The 21,739-nt window shown below is 45.4% G+C and overlaps 1 protein-coding gene and 1 long non-coding RNA gene across 2 annotated transcripts in view; one reads left to right on the top strand and one right to left on the bottom strand.

The window, feature by feature from the left end:
• mtor (mechanistic target of rapamycin kinase) overlaps positions 1–21,739 on the top strand; it is a 243,218-nt gene that overhangs the window by 136,177 nt on the left and 85,302 nt on the right. The window lies entirely within an intron of this gene.
• On the bottom strand, positions 6,211–21,739 carry LOC309512303. The gene is made up of 2 exons (XR_014210952.1): positions 20,558–21,739; positions 6,211–6,391 (listed from the first exon to the last, which is right to left on the bottom strand). It is a non-coding gene; the product is annotated as an uncharacterized lncRNA (long non-coding RNA).

Below are 21,739 nucleotides of genomic sequence, written 5' to 3'. Positions count from 1 at the left end.
GAGCAAAGGGGCCATAGAGCCTCTCTCTCAAGTTCAGAGCGAAGGAGGGCTATACAGCAGATACTTCCTGGTACCGAAAAAAGACGGGGGTCTCAGACCCATACTAGATCTAAGGCAACTGAACAAAGTGCTTGTGAAGCGACAGTTCAGGATGCTCACGACCAGGCAAATCCTTGTGCAGATTCGCCAAGGAGATTGGTTTGTGTCAATAGATCTGAAAGACGCGTATTTTCAAATACAGATAGCGTCACGTCACAGGCGATATTTGAGATTCGCCTTCGAGGGCCAGGCATATCAGTACACAGTCCTGCCGTTCGGCTTGTCCCTGGCACCCCGTACATTTACGAAGTGCATGGATGCGGCGCTCGCACCCCTCAGAATGAGAGGCGTGCGAGTGCTAAACTATTTGGACGATTGGCTGATTCTAGCGCAATCTCGCGCAGTGCTCATAGAACACACGACCATTTTACTCGATCACCTCGAGGATTTGGGTCTGAGTGTCAATTGGGCGAAGAGCTCCCTGTCACCCAGTCAGAAAATATCTTTCCTGGGCACAGAACTGGACTCACTATCCATGATAGCGCGACTATCACAACAGCGCGCGGTAGACATTCGACGCACAGCGAACTCTTTTCGCTGCGGCGCGTCTGTCCCGCTCAAGAGATTTCAGAAGATGCTAGGTCTCATGGCCTCAGCATCGTCAGTGCTCCAGCTGGGCCTGCTCCGCATGCGCCCGCTGCAGTTTTGGCTGAAAGCGCGAGTCCCACGCGAAGCGTGGGCACCCGGTTTGCTTCGCCTCAGGGTCAATCAGAAATGCGTCACAGCTCTGAAACCCTGGAAAGCGAACGACTGGTACCAATCAGGTGTAAGCCTGGGGACTTCCTCGAGGGTGAAAGTGGTGTCCACGGACGCGTCCACCTCGGGATGGGGAGCGCTGCTCGAGGGCAGACCGTTCTTCGGCCAATGGTCAGAACGGGAGAAGCTCCTGCACATAAACTGCCTCGAAATGCTGGCAGTAGACAACGCGCTGACGCGTTTTTGTCCCCAAATAAAAGGTCACCACGTCTTGGTCCGTTCGGACAACATGTCTGTGGTGTCCTACATAAATCGCCAGGGCGGCATCAGATCCGAGAAACTGTACAGGCTGGCAGAACGCCTCCTGGTATGGGCTCAGTGCAACCTGCGCTCGCTCAGAGCAGCGCACGTGCCAGGGATCTTGAATATAGGACCGGACAGACTGTCCAGGAACAATGTTCCGGCAGGCGAGTGGTCTCTACACCCACAGACAGTCCATCTGCTGTGGAAGAAATTTGGCAGAGCGGAAGTGGACCTGTTTGCGTCTCAAGAAAACGCTCACTATCAAGAATTTTTCTCCAAGAGCAGGAGCGCGCTGGCCCATGTGTGGCCCCACCGCCCGCTCTATGCTTTCCCCCCCGTCTCTCTCCTGCCTCAGGTGATAGAACGGATCAGGTAAGAAGGATGCTCAGTACTGCTGGTAGCACCGTTCTGGAAAAACCAACCTTGGTTCCCAGTCGTGATGCAGTTAGCGAGTACTGCCCCGTGGCCAGTACCAATGAGGAGAGATCTCCTCTAACAGGCCCGCGGCTCGATCTGGCATCCTCACCCGGAACTATGGTCCCTTCATGTCTGGGCCATCAACGGGTACATGTTGGACTCCCTAAAGGAGTATTAAACACGATCACGCAGGCTAGAGCTCCGTCTACAAGACGACTCTATTCTTCGAAATGGTCTGTGTTTTCGGGCTGGTGCACAGCCCGTGGTGTGTCACCCACAAACTGTAGTGTGACGGAGGTGCTTTCCTTCCTACAAGAGCTGTTGGATGGGGGCAGGGCCCCCTCCACGCTCAAGGTTTATGTGGCGGCTATAGCAGCGTTCTCAGAAACAACGCTTGGTCAGTCAATAGGAAGGAACGATTTAGTCATCCGCTTCCTTAGAGGGGCTAAGAGACTGAATCCTCCCAGACCTCCCTCAGTCCCCGTATGGGACCTTTCTATGGTTCTGGAAGCCATGAAAGGTGCGCCATTTGAGCCTTTACAGTCAATCGATTTGAAACACCTGTCTTTCAAGACGGTGTTTTTGCTGGCTCTCGCTTCAGTGAAGCGCATAGGGGATCTGCACGCGCTCTCTGTGAGCGCGGCGTGCATGGAGTTTGGGCCCAATGACTCAAAAGTTATACTCAAACCTAAGCACGGTTATGTTCCAAAATCCCTCAACACACCGTTTAGGGCGCAGGTTATCTCCCTGTCAGCCCTACCGGTCCCTGATGAGGAAAAAGACGCGAGCCTCCTTTGCCCAGTCAGGGCATTACGAGCTTATGTGTCTCGCTCGTCTGTTTTCAGACAGACGGAGCAGCTTTTTGTTTCGTTTAGCGGACGTTCTAAGGGACTAGCCGCGTCGAAACAGAGCCTATCCAGATGGATAGTTGATGCTATAGCGCTGGCATACGCCTCCAAGGGCATGCAGTGCCCATTGGGTGTCAGAGCGCACTCCACGAGAGGCATGGCCTCTTCGTGGGCCTGGTCAAGTGGGATTGCCTTGCAAGATATTTGTATGGCGGCAGGCTGGGCCTCCCCGTCTACATTTATAAGGTTTTATAACCTAGAGGTTCCCGCCCTGCAGGCCAGGCTGCTGTCGGTCTAAATTTACCAGTATTATCTGACCTGATGCGATCAGCTCAGAATGCTGCGTCTGCTGAGCACAGCTCAATGTTCGACAGTATAAAGCTGGGCAAACTGTGTAAGACCCACATTTCCCCATCAGTTCAGGCCGTACCCCGCCCTGTCTGTATGATGAAATTCGCGTCCCATCGACGCTGCTATATGTGGAAGAGTGAGGCTGCACCCCTCCCTCTTCCCGGACTCCCTGTGAGTTCCCTGAGTGATTGTGCACTATATGTACCCCGGGCTTCCGCCCTTGGGTCTTTGGTGTCAGATCTCAGCATGCACGGCGTTTTACATTGGGTCCCCTAGCGTAAGATATCTTACGCAGTACGAGAGACCTCTCGTAAGAGAACGTACTCGGTTCTCTCTAGAAGAGGGAACGAGTACTGCGTATCTTGCCGTGCATGCACACGCTCTGGTTGCTTCGATGATGAAAAACCAGATAATAGCTGCCTGCGAGCGATATTTATAGGCCTAGACCACGCCCATTTCGGCGGGACGTGACGCAGCGGGCGCGAAGTGCCCTGATTGGGTCTGACGTCACGCCAGGCCTCGCTCGATAGGCTGCTGCAGTTGCCGCAGAGCAGCCAATAGGCGCGCGAGCTGTCTCGCCTATGTCTGCATTGCTGCTGCAACGCGTTTTGCATTATTACAAAATTAAGGATAATTTTTGGCTTCAATATCTCGCGGAAAAGGATTTTCCCCTAGCGTAAGATATCTTACGCAGTACTCGTTCCCTCTTCTAGAGAGAACCGAGGTTACGTTAGTAACCGAGTACGTTTTATTTGTTTCTATTGTAGTTTCTACGTTTTTACAATACCAAAATTTTAGTTTAAATTTCACTATCCTCGAGACCACATCAAAAACTGACACTTGCCTTTTATTTCAGTTAATGTTTATTTTATTTCAAGTAACAACATTTTTGTTTGTTTGTTTTTAATGGTTTTTGTTTTAGCTAACTTTTTCATTAAGCTTGGGGGACTTTTTTTTTTAAAACGTTTTTTTTGTAACATTATAAAATTCAGCCGGGAAAAGATTATGGGATAAAAAATGGGTATGAATTCAATCAGTTCACTCCGAGCAGAATCAGTATTTTAACGTTTCTGTTTGATTAGAAGAAATACGGTTAATAACGTTATTTATTTATTTAAAATTTTGCACGGGATAAGTATTACCTGGTGACCTCTAGTCATTTATAATAATTGCGGAGGTTGTCTGTGATCTTAATCCCATGCGAATCGGCCATGTCTGTAATTTGTAAAGTTAAAATTCCCCCACAAATGACCTACCATATTTCGCCGAACACCGAGGTCCTGTGATAATATTAGTCCCATGCGAATCGGCATCTCTGTGATTTGGCGGGGGCGTATATCCTTTTTTCAAGGTTTTTGTTTCCTGTGCGCTTTTTTATCCATCTTTCGCAAAGAATGTAGGCTGCGTTGGAGTGTTTTGATAGTATTTTGGGTGCTGGGTCATATCGCTATACACCATACGATACAACTATACAATTTGCAGAAAGAGAAAGCTGAAAACCATCAGAAGAGCAAAAACAAAAAGAATGATTAGATAGAGATGGATGACATGTATAGCAGCATGCAGTAAGGAACATTCTTCTGTTTATGATATATCATACAGCTAAACCTATAATAACGACAAGACATTTCCAAGCAATAGCCTATTGACATCATATCCGGGAGATAAGTCAGTAAATTCAAGTAAAATCACAGGCTTCGCTTATCCCGTGCGAATGAGCGAAATTCAGATGTGGGTGGGTAATTTCTAAATCACACGAAGTCCCCAGATAATACTAATCCAGTGCGAATAGGGCTTAAGAGCTTGTGACTAAACCTCGTAACTCCAGCGGATCCTCAAACTGTCTGCAAAACCTCATACGGTAGCTCCACCCGCCTCAATCGTGAATTAAGTCCTGCACGTATTTTAGAGACTGTCTCTGCTTGTTTGCAGTGTTTTCTTTATTCAAAACACGATGTGTGTAAAGACTAATGTTTTATGTATTTGAGGAGTGGAGAACAGTGCCTTAGTCTGGTATTTGCTGTCTAGTTATAGCCAATACAGCCTGTGCGTAACACTTCATCTTTTATAACAAGCTTTTTGCCAAATATATTAAACGACAGTAAAAACGGACCGCCCACATAGCTACAATAACCTTTGTAACCTGTAAGTTGATAGAAACATTTACAGCCTCAGATCATGTGGCTGTCTAATCATGGACAAAACACAAATCTCTGACATTCGCTGGTGAAAAACCTTGTAGCTCCATTTGAGCTTGATTTTGGAAAAATGCTAATAATATAACGACACGTGTCTGACCCATAGGGTCTGACCACACATAAAGCCACAATACTAACTTTGACAACAAGGTGTTTAATCGTAAAAATCAGTTTAACACTAATCTGCAATTTCCACGCTGGATATAACCTGCCATGCTAACATATACTCAGATAAACTCCTGCGATCCAACTGCTAATGCCAGCACATTGCCTTTCTAAATAACATAGGATGACTTGACAGCAAAGCACAGGCATTTCACTCACGTTGGATGTGTCAACGTCACATTTGCATAGGTCTTACTATTTGAGTTTATGATTGGTTGACTACCAAATTAAAATCTTAAGCAGAACAATAAAATAACGTTATTAACTGGTTAATGGCAATTTCAAATCACGGTTTCCGTTCAGAACATTTAAACTTGATTTTGTTTTCATTTTTGTTTATGTTCCTGTAAAATTTTATTTGTTTTTGTTTTTCTTTCCTTGAACTAGTTCGAGCCCTGCTTTAAAGATTAACTGGTTCATGAACACATCAAAGCGAACAGGGCATTGCAATGCAACACACTGCAATCGATGCTTCATTGAATGCTTCATTTGACTTTTCTTGAAAGTAGCTACATTTACCTATTGAGACATTCCATCAGACATGCCATAAGAGCTATATTTGTGATATTTTAGTTGGAGGAGGTCAAGGGGGCGTTTGCAAAATATACTTTATTTTTGTATTTCCGTTAGCTGCCAGTAGTGTCATAGAAACTTCACACCTAACTTTTAAAGGCACACTATGCAGCTTTCCGTTTTTGTCAAACAGCGACCCCTAGAGTCGCTGTGGAGTACTTGTATTTAACATTACTGTCATAAATACCACTCGCGCAGAGCCGTCTCTGCACTCGAGGCCTGATCCCTTCCGCCCTCTATACCGGTACCTGTTCAGTAGGATGGAAGCTGTAATGAGTGGAAATAAGGTGTGGCCCCTTTAAGAGCTGCGCGTGCCCTGTTGAACTGTCGGCAGTCTGTATTGTATGTGCACCTCGAACACCCCATGTATGCGGGTTATTTCAGTTTGATGCTCATTCTTATCCTACTTTTGTTTATCAAGTAAAGCTGTGGACGGTAGAACGGGTGACCGTTATATGAGTTCGACTGGGGAATAAAGTGCAAGTTGTGAGATGCCAATCGCCTCCGTGAGTCTGTCTGGCCTCTGTAATAACTTCATCTGTGAGCTATCCCTATTTCTCCTCCTGACACAACGCGTTACAAAGCGTCGGACATCTAACAGGCACAGATAACCTCTGAAGATGTCTACTAGTCCATCAACAAGAACGATATTTACTCGAGTCGAGTCTGACTCCTTGCTCGGTCAGTCTGCCGTTTCCTCTTTCTTTGGTCCTCCGACAAAGCTTTCCTAGCTTTCTGCTTCTTTTTTACCGGTGTTACAATATATTCGGTTCCTGAAATATTTGGTTCCAATGGGTGGAGCTACCATGAATATTCACAAGACCATATCGTGGGCGGGGGCAACCAATAGAGAGCCTAAGTCCCTCCCCTTTCCGGTAGACCACCATGGGACCTTATTTCGGAAAAATATTGTATGGTAGTCAATGGCGAGAGACAACAAATATTTTGATCTCGTTTGAATTGTGCCCTGAATTAGACATATGATGTTTGTCAATTTAAAAGATACATTTTAAAGTCAAGAAAGTCGCAGTTTGATGTAAAACTGTTGAGGTATAAGACTGTGAAAATACGTAATTACAAAGACTACAAACCCAAAAGGCGCACGTGACGTCATACCTTTTCTCTCAATGAATGAAGCTAACTTTACTGAAGCTAACGTCTGTCATTTTTTCTATAGTCTTACGTTATAAGACTTAAGTTATAATCGTAACGTTACGCCGTCATGCCTGGGTGTTTTGTACCAGACTGCACACATACGTACATAGTGCGAGACGAGAGATGTAGTTCATTGAGCGATTTTCACATAAAACTAAATGTTACTCTTCTGTTTTATGACAAACTGCGACTTTCTTGACTTTCATAATTATCTTTTAAATTGACAAACATCATATGGGTAATTCAGGGCACAGTTCAGACGGAATAAAAAGGTAAGTTGTCTCTCGCCATTGACTACCATACATATTTTTTCCGAAATAAGGTCCCATGAGCCGGAAGCGGAGGGGAGGGACTTAGGCTCTCTATACCACAGGTGAGGGGAACAGAAATTATTAGCGTGAGCGCCTCAGATCGCGTTCTCTTACGAGAGGTTCTCTCGTACTGCGTAATATCTTACGCTATGGGGAAATCTCTTTTCCGCGAGATACTGAAGCCAAAAATGATCCTTAATTTTGGAATAATGTAAAACGCGTTGCGGCAGCATGCAGACATAGGCAAATCAGCTCGCGCGCCTATTAGCTGCTCTGCGGCAACTGCAGCAGCCTATCGAAAGGCCCCGTCGTGACGTCAGCTCCAAAACGGGCGTGGCCTTGGGCTATAAATGTAGCTCGAGAGGCTGGTATAGCTGATTTTCATCTCTTCAGCGGAGCTCACGCATCGCTGGATCCAGAGAGAAGAAGCCGCGCCGTCGAAAAAGCCTTTTCAGCGGGACGAGCCTTGCATCGAAGCCGCTGGCCGAGCCGCCTTCTGCCGCCGTTCCTGCTGCGCTATCCGCCGCACTATATCCTTTACAATACTAGTGTGTGTTCGCCGCCGCGACACACACTCTCTCTCTCTAAAAGAGCTCGAGCGTCTTTCTTAAGATGTCTCGCACCTTCTGTGGCTCGTGCTGAGCCCCACTCAGCGACGGGGACCGCCATGTCATCCGCGTTTCCTGCCTGGGTGAAGGACATGCAGCTCTCGCTCTTGCTGACGGCGGATGCCCTCACTGCGAGCTACTGCCTTTGGCGACTCTGAGGACTCGCCTGGCATTCTTCCACGAGACTGCACTCCCGCCCGCTGTGGTACCGCGCCGTAAAAAGCGCCGTGCTCAGTGGGTCCCGGAGCCTCCTCCAACCGTTACAAGCTCGCCGGTTCGCCCGCCAGCTTCACCGCCCGCTTCACCTGAGTCTATCACTCCCGGACAACGGCCGCCGTCTGCCGCCGCTTCCGTTGTGGATGACACTGAAGAAGTGGCGATTGTAGAGGAGGACAGTTGCTCTATCCTGGCGTCGGGCAGTGAGGATTTGTCGAGCTCTGTGGATCTCGCCCCCTCTGCTCGCGAGTCTTCCGGGAAAAGAGCGAGCATTGAAGCGGAGCTTACGCGACTGCTCACACAGGCCGTGCAGAGCCTCGGCCTCGAGTGGTCGACGCCCGCGGAGCCTGCGCACAACCGGCTGGATGGTTGTTTCCTGCTAGGAGACCGTGTTTCGCCACCTTCTAGACCCGCGCCGTTTCTTCCTGAGCTTCATGAAGAACTCGCGAAATCCTGGTGTGCCCCCTTCTCAGCCAGGGTGCGTACCTCTGCCTCAGCAGCATTCTCCGTGGTGGACAATGCTAAAAACAGAGGATACCTTTCTCTTCCTCTGGTGGAAGAAGCGGTAGCTGCCCATCTTTGCCCGCCCTCTGCCGCCCTAAAGCCTGCCGCACTACTTCAGCCATGCACAGCCGCGCTTACACTGCCGCTGGACAGGCTGCATCTGCGCTGCACACAATGGCTACATTGCAGATCTTCCAAGCCAACCTTCTCCGAAAGCTGGATGAGGACGGGCCGGAAGCTATCAGCGTGCCGGATTTAAGAAGCGCTACGGATCTTGCACTCCGCGCCACTAAATCCGCTGCACAGGCCATAGGGCGGAACATGGCCTCTCTCACCGTTACTGAGAGACACTTATGGTTGACGCTCTCTGAGATGCCGGACTCGGAGCGTGCTGCGTTCCTCGACGCCCCCATCTCTCCTGCCGGTCTCTTTGGATCTTCCGTCAAAGATTTCGCGGACAGATTCGCTGAGGTGCAGAAAACGTCACAAGCCATGAAGCATTTCCTGCCGAAGCGCGCTAGCTCTGCAACAGGCCGCTCTAAACAGCCGTCTGCTCGAAGCTCCCAGCCGCAGCCCACCGCCGCCGCTTCACAGCGTCGACAGGCCCGAGACTCGAGACCGCGCTCTCGCTCTGCCGGTCGCCGCCCCCCACGTGGGCCCCGGCAGAAGGTTGAGATAAAGCCCGAGGCCTCAAAGTCTTCCTAGCCCGCCTAGGAAAACGACGGTGTTCAAGTCTCGCTGCGGCCAGACTTCCACCAAAACTTCTCGCTCGTTCAGTTCCAGAAAATGCGACTGTTCCAGTGTATTATGCAGTAAACAAGCCGGTACCACGGCCCGCTTGCCTGCACACAAACGGCGTTTTTACGGCGACCCAGATGAATCTCTCAGAGTATTTTTCCTGGTATTCCGGCCACGGCCGATGGTGTTATGAGTGTAGTAAAAATGCCCGCTGCCCAGTGCCCATTCCTACACACAGACACAGCCCGCCCCACAGGGCTCACGCACATAAAATCGACTCATGTCGGTTGTGCATTAAATGTAGTGAACGTGCCCATGATCCAGTGCCCACAAACACTACACACTGCATGTCTTTAGGTTTTATGTAAAAACGAAACCAACACATATACAGTCAGCTCAGGCCGACTGTGTTTTCAGTGCAGTAAATGTGCCCGCGGTTATACGCCCACATTCACTCACAGACATGACAAGCCCCACGGGGTCCCCCCCGCTCGTTCTCCCTCAGCTATCCGCCCAAGGAGAGTCGAGCGCGGACAGGCTGCCCGCTGTGATCAGCGCGCCCCCCGCCTCACGCGCTGCAGATGCGGCGTCTATGTTACAGCATACCGAAGCTCTATGGCCGCCACTATGTCGCGGCCAGAGCCCAGATCTCATTCAACCCCTAGCTATTCGTGCGAATGCATGGGCAAAGCTCCCCGGGGTATCAGAATGGGTGCTGAACATTATAGAAAGAAGCTATTTGCTACAGTTCGCTCGACGCCCCCGCAGTTGCGCGGTGCGAATCGAAACCACGGTGGAAAAGGAAGTAGCACATCTACTTCGAGCCGAGATTGCGAAACTGTTGAGCAAAGGGGCCGTAGAGCCTTTATCTCAAGCTCAGAGCGAAGGGGGTTTGTACAGAAGATATTTTCTGGTACCGAAGAAAGACGGGGGTCTCAGACCCATTCTAGATCTAAGACAGCTGAACAAAGCGCTTGCAAAGCGCTGGTTCAAAATGCTCACGACCAGGAAAATCCTCTCGCAAATTTGCCAAGGGGACTGGTTTGTGTCAATAGATCTGAAGGACGCGTATTTTCAAATACAAATAGCGTCACGTCACAGGCGATTTTTGAGATTCGCCTTCGAGGGCCAGGCATATCAATACACAGTCCTACCGTTTGGCCTGTCCCTAGCACCCCGTACATTCACGATGTGCATGGACGCGGCCCTCGCTCCCCTGAAACTTCGGGGAATGCGAGTTTTGAACTATTTGGACGATTGGCTGGTTCTAGCTCAGACTCACTCAGAGCTCATAGAACACAGGACCATGTTACTCAAACATCTCGAGAACTTGGGTCTCAAAGTCAATTGGGCGAAGAGTTCACTGTCTCCCAGTCAGAGAATATCTTTTTTGGGCACAGAACTGGACTCGCTGTCTATGACAGCTCAGCTATCGCCACAGTGCAGACTGGACATTCAGCGCATGACGGAAACCTTCCGCTGCGGCGCTATAGTCCCGCTCAGAAAGTTTCAAAGGATGCTGGGTCTCATGGCCTCAGCATCATCAGTACTCCAGCTGGGTCTGCTTCGCATGCGCCCACTGCAGTTCTGGTTAAAAGCGCGAGTGCCGCGCCTAGCGTGGACCTCCGGTCTTTTTCGCCTCAAGGTCAATCAGAAATGCTTCTCAGCCCTGAAACCTTGGAAAGCGATCGACTGGTACCAGTCAGGTGTAAGCCTGGGGACTTCCTCGAGTGTGAAGGTGGTGTCTACGGATGCCTCCACCTCGGGATGGGGAGCGCTGCTCGAGGGCAGGCCGTTCTTTGGCCAGTGGTCAGAACGGGAAAAGCTTCTACACATAAACTGCTTGGAAATGATAGCAGTCGACAACGCGCTGAGGCGCTTTTGTCCCCAGATAGCAGGACACCACGTCTTGGTCCGTTCGGACAACATGTCAGTGGTGGCCTATATAAATCGCCAGGGAGGTATCAGGTCCCGAAACCTTTACAGGCTGACAGAACGCCTCCTGGTCTGGGCTCAGCGCAATTTGCGCTAGCTGAGAGCAGCGCACGCGCCCGGCCACTTGAATGTGGGACCAGACAAACTGTCCTGGAACAATGTTCCAGCAGGAGAATGGTCCTTACACCCACAGACAGTCCAGCTGCTGTGGGAGACATTCGGCAGAGCGGAAGTAGACCTGTTTGCGTCTCAAGAAAACGCTCACTGTCCGAAGTTTTTCTCCAAGAGCATGGAAGCGCTGGCCCACGTCTGGCCCCGCTGCCCGGTCTATGCTTTTCCACCCGTCGCGCTCCTACCTCAGGTATTAGAGCGGATCAGGGAAAACGGATGCTCAGTGCTACTAGTAGCTCCGCTCTGGAAGAACCAGGCCTGGTTCCCAGTTCTGATGCAGCTGACAAGCACTGCCCCATGGCCGATACCGGTGAGGAGGGACCTCCTCTCTCAAGCCAGGGGCTCGATCTGGCATCCTCGCCCGGAGCTTTGGTCCCTACATGTGTGGGCCATCAACGGGTACCCGCTAGACTCCCGGAGGGAGTGCTAAACACGATCACGCAGGCTAGAGCCCCCTCTACGAGACGGCTCTATTCCTCAAAATGGTCTGTGTTCTCTGGCTGGTGCACAGCCTGTGGCATATCACCCCCAGATTGTGGGGTGACGGAGGTTCTTTCCTTCCTACAAGAGCTACTGGACAAGGGCAGGACCCCATCCACATTCCTAAATCCCTCAACACACCGTTCAGGTCTCAGGTGATTTCCCTGTCAGCCCTGCCGGTCTCTAACGAGGAGAAGGACGCCAGCCTCCTTTGCCCGGTCAGGGCATTAAGGGCTTATGTGTCTCGCTCATCTGTCTTCAGACAGACAGAGCAGCTCTTTGTCTCGTTCTACGGACGTTCTAAGCGACTAGCCGTGTCGAAACAGAGCCTATCCAGATGGATAGTCGATGCTATAGCGCTGGCTTACGCCTCTAAGGGCCTGCAGTGCCCGTTAGGTGTTAGAGCGCACTCCACAAGAGGCATGGCCTCATCGTGGGCTTGGTCTAGTGGTATTGCCTTACAAGATATATGTATGGCGGCAGGCTGGGCCTCCCTGTCTACATTTATAAGGTTTCATAACCTAGAGGTTCCCGCTTTACAGGCTAAGCGGCTTTCAGTCTGTTAAACCGGTATTGTCTGCCCCGATGTTTTCGGCCCAGAATACTGAAACTGCTTGAGCAACGCTCGTTGATCGATTGTGCAGCTCTATGGGCAGTGTGTAAGACCCATAATATTCACCAGACTAGGCCGAGTTTCGCCCTGGCTGTGTGTGAAACACTATTGATATAATTGCTCCTTATAGGATGCTATTTATTATAGGAATGATGTTATTCTAGCCCCTCTTCCTGGACTCTCTGTGAGTCCCATGATGATCATGTGCTATATGGGCCCCGGGCACCTGCCCTTGGGACTTTGGTACTGGATCTCAGCACGCACGGCATTTTACACTGTGTTCCCCATAGCGTAAGATATTACGCAGTACGAGAGAACCTCTCGTAAGACAACGTACTCGGTTACTAACGTAACCTCGGTTCTCTCTAGAGAGGGAACGAGTACTGCGTATCTTGCCGTGCCTGCAACACGCTCTGGTTCGCTCCGGCGATGAAAACCAGCTAAACCAGCCTCTCGAGCTACATTTATAGCCCAAGGCCACGCCCGTTTCGGCGGGACGTGACGCAGTGGGCGCGAAGCGCCCTCATTGGAGCTGATGTCATGACGGGGCCTTTCGATAGGCTGCTGCAGTTGCCGCAGAGCAGCTAATAGGCGCGCGAGCTGTTTCGCCTATGTCTGCATGCTGTCGCAACGCGTTTTACATTATTCCAAAATTAAGGATAATTTTTGGCTTCAGTATCTCGCGGAAAAGAGATTTCCCCATAGCGTAAGATATTACGCAGTACGAGAGAACCTCTCGTAAGAGAACCGAGGTTACGTTAGTAACCGAGTACGTTTTGTTTTATGGATTATTTATTTCAAACAGGTAATAAAGTTGAACGAAGTTAAGCGTAAACTATATATTTAATAAATAATTAATCGTTTATGCAGCATGTGTTTCTCAGTACTCTGTGTTTACCTGAACTAGTAGCTACAGACCTGATCCTGTAGGAAGCGTTGGAAGACCTACACTAAAGGTATATTTCTCCAAATTTCTCCCATTAGTTGTTGTTGACATTCTATGCTATAGAACTTTTCGTTTCTCATGAATGACTGAGATTAAGCTTTTTAATTTTGCATGTTTGAATAAATATTAAAAATTATATTGTGTTTTTATTGCATATTGTCTGTTGCATATTGCAAGTTGTCTGCATATTTTTAAAATAGCCTTTAAATTATAGGCTGATAGCTCAAGACAACATACAAACTTGGAGTTGCATGCAGCATGCTTTGAATGTTGCTTTACACTCAACTGGAAATCTTTTTGATACCGTCATACGTTATCAAAGGTTATCATAAATGTTAAGCTTCAGATGCATTAACAGTTGTTTTTTTCTAGCAATGCTTTAGAACGTTGGTCAAATTAAGTGAAAATAATGACTAACCATTAATCATAAAAATTAGGCCTACATCTTATCGGTTTATTAATGTTATCATTCTTATGTAATTTTTTGTAAACAAGTAAACACAAAAACACACCGGTGTAGTATGGGCCTACTAAAAATGAAGGAAAGGTATAGTTATAAATTCATATTTGAAAAATAATATTATAGTAAATATTTTATTAGTCTTGCAGTAATTTTGTCCTTGATCCCATGTTTTTCTATTGTCTAACATTCTCATTTTTACAGATGAATATGAATAAAATATTTAATTTTAAGACACTTTATCTTACTATAAAAGTAATTTCGAGTTAATGAATGCTTTAAATTCAGATGTTTTTGTTTTTCAAATTTAAACAGTCTAGAAAGTATTTAGGATAGGTAGATAACTTTATGTATATTATATCATAAACATGGTTTCTATGCTCTTCTTTAAATGATAATACTTTTTAATTATATGTCCATGACCCACCACACCCGAGAAACTTCTTTTCTGACCTGCAATTAACTATTGTACACAGCTCTGGCCAATTAATAATTGGTTCATTACATATAGTTTGTGGAGCATTCAACATCCAATTGGCTATGGTGATGTTTTTAAAGAATAACGAGTCTCAACCACAATTCATAAAAATAAACCTACCCATACTTGTTGAATTTGTAATTTTGGCTGTCAGTGTATATATATATATATATATATATATATATATATATATATATATATATATATATATATATATAGATAGATAGATATATATATATAGATATATATATTAGATATAGATATATAGAAATATAGATATATAGATATACAGTGAGGAAAATAAGTATTTGAACACCCTGCTATTTTGCAAGTTCTCCCACTTAGAAATCATGGAGGGGTCTGAAATTGTCATCGTAGGTGCATGTCCACTGTGAGAGACATAATCTAAAAAAAAAAATCCAGAAATCACAATGTATGATTTTTTAACTATTTATTTGTATGATACAGCTGCACATAAGTATTTGAACACCTGAGAAAATCAATGTTAATATTTGGTACAGTAGCCTTTGTTTGCAATTACAGAGGTCAAACGTTTCCTGTAGTTTTTCACCAGGTTTGCACACACTGCAGGAGGGATTTTGGCCCACTCCTCCACACAGATCTTCTCTAGATCAGTCAGGTTTCTGGGCTGTCGCTGAGAAACACGGAGTTTGAGCTCCCTCCAAAGATTCTCTATTGGGTTTAGGTCTGGAGACTGGCTAGGCCACGGCAGAACCTTGATATGCTTCTTTCAGAGCCACTCCTTGGTTATCCTGACTGTGTGCTTCGGGTCATTGTCATGTTGGAATACATCTCGCAATACATGGCCCCGGTCATCCTCTCCTTAATACAGTGCAGTCGCCCTGTCCCATGTGCAGAAAAACACCCCCAAAGCATGATGCTACCACTCCCCATGCTACGGGGAAATTGCCAAGCAGCTTGGTGAAAAAAGGTCCACTGTTGGAGCAATCATTAGAAAATGGAAAAAGCTAAACATGACTGTCAATCTCCCTCGGACTGGGGCTCCATGCAAGATCTCACCTTGTGGGGTCTCAATGATCCTAAGAAAGGTGAGAAATCAGCCCAGAACTACACGGGAGGAGCTGGTCAATGACCTGAAAAGAGCTGGGACCACCGTTTCCAAGGTTACTGTTGGTAATACACTAAGACGTCATGGTTTGAAATCATGCATGGCACGGAAGGTTCCACTGCTTAAACCAGCACGTCAAGGCCCGTCTTAAGTTTGCCAATGACCATTTGGATGATCCAGAGGAGTCATGGGAGAAAGTAATGTGGTCAGATGAGACCAAAATAGAACTTTTTGGTCATAATTCCACTAACCGTGTTTGGAGGAAGAAGAATGATGAGTACCATCCCAAGAACACCATCCCTACTGTGAAGCATGGGGGTGGTAGCATCATGCTTTGGGGGTGTTTTTCTGCACATGGGACAGGGCGACTGCACTGTATCAAGGAGAGGATGACCGGGGCCATGTATTGCGAGATTTTGGGGGAACAACCTCCTTCCCTCAGTTAGAGCATTGAAGATGGGTCGAGGCTGGGTCTTCCAACATGACAATGACCCGAAGCATACAGTCAGGATAACCAAGGAGTGGCTCTGTAAGAAGCATATCAAGGTTCTGGCGTGGCCTAGCCAGTCTCCAGACCTAAACCCAATAGAGAATCTTTGGAGGGAGCTCAAACTCCGTGTTTCTCAGCGACAGCCCAGAAACCTGACTGATCTAGAGAAGATCTGTGTGGAGGAGTGGGCCAAAATCCCTCCTGCAGTGTGTGCAAACCTGGTGAAAAACTACAGGAAACGTTTGACCTCTGTAATTGCAAACAAAGGCTACTGTACCAAATATTAACATTGATTTTCTCAGGTGTTCAAATACTTATTTGCAGCTGTATCATACAAATAAATAGTTAAAAAATCATACATTGTGATTTCTGGATTTTTTTTTTTGGATTATGTCTCTCACAGTGGACATGCACCTACGATGACAATTTCAGACCCCTCCATGATTTCCAAGTGGGAGAACTTGCAAAATAGCAGGGTGTTCAAATACTTATTTTCCTCACTGTATATCTAGCAACAGTTCAACTGCAATGTGAAGTTTATGCAACAATACCATAAACTAATAAGTAAGAATTTCTTACCTTACATCTTTCTTGTCTTCAAATCGCGTTCTTCTTCTTCTGAGGTAAATTCAATGTAAGCTCACAGCGCGTCTTCCAAACTCGACGAAAAGCAGAGACTTGTGAAGTGTTTTGGTGTTTTGTGTTTGAGGTAACGAGGGCGTTCGCGTTCCAAGTGGAGATTTGCATGTGAATCTCTTTTGCGCGAGTGGGCGTGGTCGAATTAAAAAATAATTAGCAAGCGTTTGAGATACTGAACATCCTGTTGGTTTTATACAAATTACATAAACAGAATATTTGTTTTCAGTTTGAATCCGATCATTTAAAAGTACACACTTAAATGTTTATAAAGGTATATGGCTCATAAATGTGTGAGAAGTATTCGCTGAGTTTTGTTTGTTTATAGACGTGCTCAAGAAAAAAAAAGTTCACCGCGACGGAGAGGCAGAACGCACACCCTGTTTATTTTCTTTATTTTACAAAAGCACAATGTTTTGATTTGATTGTAAGTGGACACATACAAAAGTAGAAATATCACAGATTCTTTTTTTATATTTCTTTTTTCTGTATGACCATAAATGACGGAGTAATTTAAGTTTATTGTGCTACAATGTGAAGAAAATCCAGCAAAACGCGGGGGCGCGTTTACCGACCTCAGAGGGTTAAAGGCAGACTAACAGGTCTTTGAGGGTCAGAATTCTAGCTGATAGACAGGTGTTCAAATACTTATTTGCAGCTGTATCATACAAATAAATAGTTAAAAAATCATATATTGTGATTTCTGGATTTTTTTTTTGATTATGTCTCTCACAGTGGACATGCACCTACGATGACAATTTCAGACCCCTCCATGATTTCCAAGTGGGAGAACTTGCAAAATAGCAGGGTGTTCAAATACTTATTTTCCTCACTGTATATATAGATATAGATATATATATATAGTAAATATACATTTAAAAAAATGTCCTTCTTAGAAGGGCAAAGAACTTCACAATCAAAGGTGAGTTAAGTAACACTAAGTGATTTCTCTGATAGTATCTTCATGATCAAAACATACTACTTTTAGATGAGGTCTTATACTATATTATACAGTGAGGTTTTTATTTGCCCTGGGTGCCTTATTAGCCTGGTAATACCAGACTCTGCTACTTCGCTTTGCTTCGTAGAGAGAGTCTGGAGTTTCGTAATCGAAAAACATTTTCTTTACCGCCTGGGGGCGCTAGTCTGAAGCTTAAAATCATTGGTTACCCGTATGCCAATCACATAACGTTTGGTTATGGTGTGTGTTATGCGCATGCTCAGCCGCATCTAACTTCCACTGTAAACACATGTATGATGCGAAAACAAAACCATCGAGCGAAATACCGGAGTGAACATGGCTGTGAACGACTTTTGCAGATTATGTGAAGTAAATCTACGCATCCACGGTACAATCAGCGTCTACGTCACGGCTCTCAGCCCGCCCTCTGTTCGTTGATTGGCCGGCTGTTTTCAGGCCGGAGGAAAACGGAAAGCTATGGTCTCAGACTGAGTACAGAAGCGAAATGAAATTGAGCGGAAGTACGAAGTCTGACGTAGTCAGGCTAGTGCCTTATGGCCTAAAACATAAAAGTGGGCTCTTCCTTGTTTCGATTGCTGTTCAGTGCACAGAGCATGCCTTCAAGGAACATCTCTAATTTTCATTTTAAACCACAACGTCCTATATAGCCTATGGGAAAATACGTACAGCTCAGTTTGAATTTAGAGCTACATTCATGGAGCAAATCCTAACCCATTATGTAATATAGTAACCATTGTGTCACCAAACTTGGCTGTGACTACTGAGGTCAGAAAAGGGAAATATTACTACAGCAGGAAAGGCAAACAATAAACTACTATCAAGACTACAAATTGCACAAACTAAGTAGCTACAACATTTAGTTTAGTTGGACCTTGCTTTGTATACATCAATACAGTTGAAATAATTATCACTTAATTTGACCAACATTTTAAAGCATTGCTAGAGAAAACAACTGTTAAAGCAACTGAAGCTTAACATTCATGATAAAGTATGACAGTTGTGTATCAAAATTATTTTCAGTTGAGTGTAAAGTTCTCAAAACTTTCTTTTAAAACTTTCCTTTAAAGCTCCAAGTTCTTATGTTGTCTTGAGCTATCAGCCTATAATTTAAAAGCTATTTTAATAATATACAGACAACTTTGGGAGACAGAATAAATACACAAATATATTTGTAAATATTTATTTAAAGGAGCTGTATGTAGTTTTCAGCGGCCTCTAGCGGTGATGTTTCAGATTGCAACCAATAAGTTTACAAGTGCGTGCTCTTGCGTGTGCTCGAATTTATGAGCGAGCACAATATCGTGTACCGGCCAGACTGAGACGCAACATACCGGAGAAAGAATCCCACAACATGCTGGAAAACTCAGGTAAACTCCCACTGCAACGTTACAATAATAGGCTACTTTTATCAGCTTGACGTTGAACTAATGCTCCATGCTCGTACCATGATAAGAATGGAACCCTATCAACCGTATACGAATTTTGCCACTGCAAGCACCACTTCACATTTTCTTCAGGAAATGTACATTCTAGGTTAGTAGATAAGGGCCCTGTCCCAAATGGCACACTCCGGACTTGTGGACTTCCTCAGAGTCCACACTTTGGTGACGTCATGTAGTGCAGACCTATAGGGCCCTTGGCGCGAGTCCACGAGGGCGCATTGAGAGGTATTTTTTTTGGGACAGACTCGATCGGCATGCCGGAAATAATGGTCTGGTTTTTGTTGGACAGGAGAAATCACATTTTTGCGCTCGGACGTCTTATCTGCATGTCCACTACACAGCCTAATTTTACAGTTCTATATTTTGATATTGTGCATATCACCTGGGCATTAGACAATAGATATATCATGCTTATTTAAATGATGTATACAGTTGTACATAATAATACATAATGTTCCATTTGGACTAAGATTACAATTTTAAAACATAATTTAAACCAAATTTTTTCAATTTACAGGTTTCAGTATTCATACTATGTTTACATATATATCTCAGTAAAGCCCTGCCATTCGGTTCTATTTATTTAATGAATCATAATGCGATCGTATTATTAAACGCGCTATTATTATGTTTGAGACATCAACCACTGCTCGATGACCATAATGTTTGTATAAACTGTAGGTAACAACTGGTAAAACGTACATTTAGGTCATAAAAAACGTAATATTTACTTCTCAGCCATGTCAACAATTATCCGAAATCTCTTCCCATCTGTTGTCTGATTGGCCTTTCGCAAGGATTCCTGGGTAGTTAAAGTGCGTGGAGCCTGCTTCTATGCGGGCTTCGTGGAAGACCGCTTCAAGGGTACAAAGGGGGCGCTGCTGAGCACACTTCAGAGCGGTAAAATGCTGAATGGGACGGCCTACGGACTCGTAGACTCAGCGAGCACGCGCAATTCAAGTCCACGAGACCGAAAGTCCGCATGAAGTGCGCCATTTGGGACAGGGCCAAGGTTTCTCCATGATTCAAATGCCCTGCCGATTCACGTCTGGCCTTACGAGCTTCAGCAGAAAAAACGTCTTCTTTTTTTTTATCAATATGTGGAGTTTGTGTTGAAGTCTGTGTTGTGCTGGGAGCAGGTCGTTTCTTAGAGTTATCAGACATGTCATAAGTTGCATAAGTCATAAGTCCATGTCATAAGTTGCAGTGTCGTCGCTGTTGAGTGCAAAGTCAGTGAGAGGCTCGGGAGCGTGCATGCAGGTGACGTCACTGGATTTTGCGGTAAATCCGACCCGGCACCTTCACATAAAAATAAGAATACTTGCTTTCAGAGGTAATAGCAAAACCCGCAAACTGGATCATTTTAATGTGAGATTACAACCCCTTCACACACAGGCAATAAAAAAAGGATTCGTTTTACAGCACCTTTTAACATGCAATATTTAAAAGGCTTAATCTCAGTCATTCATCATGAGAAACGAACAGTTAGGAGTAGTTTAGGACAAAACGCGATCTGAGGCGCTCACGCTAATAATTTCTGTTCCCCTCGCCTGTGGTATTGGTCGCCCCGCCCACGATATGGTCTCGTGAATATTCATGGTAGCTCCACCCATTGGAACCAAATATTTCAGGAACTGAATATATTGTAACACCGGTTCAACCATGACGAAAGTGTGAAGAACTCAATCTAATGTTACCTTTTTCTACGTGTACGTGTGCAGTGCCGTAAAGCAATTCGTTATATCGCGAGACCTGATATCACGCGATACTTCCTGACGCTGAGGCCCGCCGGCCCAAAGTTGCAAGGGTGGTTTTTCGGCTCACAGGCGCTCGGGGGGTTCGAGACGACCACCATTCAACCCGAAAAAAGTCATATAACTATTCCAATGACTCCGAAGCTGTTCGGTTAAGGTAAAAAAGTTACTTAGTTCACCTTTAATGTATCAAATCATAAGAAAAAGTCTGATACTTGCACATCTTGCCTGTTTGAAAAAGAACCCTGAAGCCATTTGTTGGGGCTCCAGTGGATCTTTAGTGACGTTGTATTGGTGAGAGAGAACCTGGTTGATGCAGAAGATCTTTGATCATCAAGGCTTGAGTCTGGCACAAACTTAAGTGTCATTCGAAGACTTTTAGCTCAGCATCCTCGTCTTCACATTCTAGCAGGGTGTGTTGCATATAAAGTTCGATTAGGTGTTAAGAGAAGAACTTTCAAAATTCTAATACTAATATAAGAACAGAGTTAGCAAAATATAATTTAAAGGAGCATACAGGAAATTAAAATTGCATCACAAAGATACCAAACATTCTATACATGTGATCTTGGTTAACTACAGTATGCTATTCTAAAACATTAATTGAAAAGAGTTTGAATTAATATAGGCAAAACAATATAAAAGGAAAATCAAAAATATGAAATACTTAAAATAACCTGACTGCACAAGTGCACACCCCCCTCAACTAATACTTGATTTAATTACTTTTTAATACAGCTGCCTATCTTTTTTAATAAGAGTCTATCAACTCATCCCACTTTGGTTTGTTAATTTATTTCCCACATCAGCTTCAAATCATATTGCGGGGGGATCTCCTGTGTACATCCCTTTACAAGTCATTTACCAAGTTTTTTTTTATTGGATACAGATTGCTGTTATTTATCCTGTAGTCTTTTTTGCAGTTGACCTTTTTTTTTTTACTGTTACATGGATTGAAAAAATAGCAAGCTAACAACTAAACTGTTCAGTTGTGTATTATGTTCTGTTCTGTTTAGTTATGTGTATTTGGATCTGTGATGTTGTTTTCAATTTTGTCAAAACCTGAGATAAAATATATTG

Source organism: Leuciscus leuciscus (genome assembly GCF_965113295.1).
Source record: "Leuciscus leuciscus genome assembly, chromosome: 13".
In the NCBI taxonomy this organism is placed as follows: Eukaryota; Metazoa; Chordata; class Actinopteri; order Cypriniformes; family Leuciscidae; genus Leuciscus; species Leuciscus leuciscus.
This window is presented reverse-complemented; position numbering and strand designations above follow the sequence as displayed.